The following is a 2,013-nucleotide window of genomic DNA, read 5'->3' as shown; positions in this document are numbered from 1 at the left end:
ATTTTTAAAAAACTAACTTCTTCCTCATACATTCTATACATATTTTAGTTCAGATTAGTGCTTATACAAATTATATGTTTAAAAGTATGCAGATATTGAGAATTTTTAAATTATAGACTAACTTCAATGGTTAGTATTCAAAGATTTTGTTTTAGTGTGGAGAGGTGTGTGTATGTGAGTGTGTATATTTTATTTCATCTCAATACTCAAGAAACATTACCCTGTCCCACAAATAAAGTTCATAATTGAGAGCAATTATCAAAAACTTATAATAAATTACCTATATACAGTATAAAATTCAGCTCTTAACATCATCATCCTCTCCCACCATTCTAATGAATAGTTAAATGTCTTCTATTGATTCAAATCTATTCTTTCATAGATATTTTCCTAGTTCTTCCATCCATTTTAAAGATTACTGATAATCTGGCAACACCAGTATCCTTGCTGAATTTCTTGTACTTCTTAGTTTTATTTTGTTTTGTTTTCTTTTTTTCATCTAGTTACATTAGAAAAAATATGGATACATTAGAAAAAAGGTTACATAAAAAAAAAATAAACAAAACTCAAACTCACTGCCATTGGGTCGATTCAACTCATTAGCACAGTGCCTAGAATATAACAAGTGTTTGATAAATAAAAGCTATATAAGTAAAATTTGTATAATTTCATTTGTAGGAAAATGTTCTTTGATATTAGAGAAGTCTGTGACTCAATACATATGACTTACAGTTTTATTTCCATGTATTTATTTTCTTCTTTACAAGAATTTATTTTATATATGTATTGCATATTATGCATATATATGTCTTTATGTACATATCGTATATTTATACCTTATTTCCTGTCTCTTTCCTCACCTTGCCCTATCTCCTTCAACTTATGTTACCCATCAAACACAAATGAGTATACTTTATATTGTAACTAGTTGATTTGAAACTTGCTTCTAAATGGAAAAAAAAAGGAACATTAAAAGAGGTTTTGATATGTGCAAATTCAGAATAGTTTTATGCAGAGATTAGCATTATTCAATGGGCTAATTACTTCTTTGCAGATACATGAGAGGGAGAAAAACTCCTTTCTATGGCCTTAGTTTGAAATAAAGTCAGAAATGCACACATTTCTTAATAAACTCATTCTTAACATAAGTAAAGTTTTCTATACACCATATAAATCATTTCTTTCATCAATAAATTTTACCATTTTATTACTCACAAAATTATATAAATAGCATTCTTTATGATATATAAATAGTGATCATGGGCTTTTGATAACCATTTTTTACCTTTCTCATACCCACTTGTATTTTTCCATTTATTAGAGAGTCACTATTTCCATACATGACCCTCTTAAACTTCAGAGGCATTGCACATTGAATTTCTCTTGAAATAGTTTCATGCTGACTTAAACTTTCCTTTCTTTAAAACTCTTCATAATATGTTTCTTCCATCATGTCCTTCCAATGTGATACCCATACATTTTAGCAACTACTACAATTTCCAGTATATTTCTCCCCACAGTCTGTATCAACTTTATTCCCATCAATTTATACCTACTGTTGAAATAGCTGATCTAACTCATGCTTTCAAAAAAAAAAAAAAATCAAAACAAATACCTGCTAGTACCAAAGTTTAGACCACATTCAATTGAGTTGTCCACCTGTGAGAATCTGCTTAATTGTCATTCAATACCCACAATTTAAAACATTTGCCTTGGTTACTTTTAGGTGAAGAATAATATTTAAATTTATTGTTCATAATTTCTTCTGGGGTATCTAATACATATGGCATGTTTCCATTAATCAGTAATCATGGGATCTTATTGTTTGTTATTTCCAAGTTCTCTGGAGGTTATTAATATATTTTTTATGTATCATACATTGTGTCATTTCAAATAAATATCCTAAATTTGTTTAAAATATTTTCTTAAATTTAATTGTTCCAAGTGACAAATATTTAACTCTCCTCTTCCTTCCTTACATTATTCTGTTTGTCCTAGCTTAGATAACATCTC

The sequence above is a fragment of the Orycteropus afer genome, unplaced genomic scaffold (genome assembly GCF_000298275.1).
Source record: "Orycteropus afer afer isolate SDZICR_OR568_19922 unplaced genomic scaffold, OryAfe1.0 scaffold00391, whole genome shotgun sequence".
NCBI lineage: Eukaryota > Metazoa > Chordata > Mammalia > Tubulidentata > Orycteropodidae > Orycteropus > Orycteropus afer.
The sequence above is the reverse complement of the archived record's forward strand: the minus strand, read 5'-3'. Positions refer to the sequence as shown.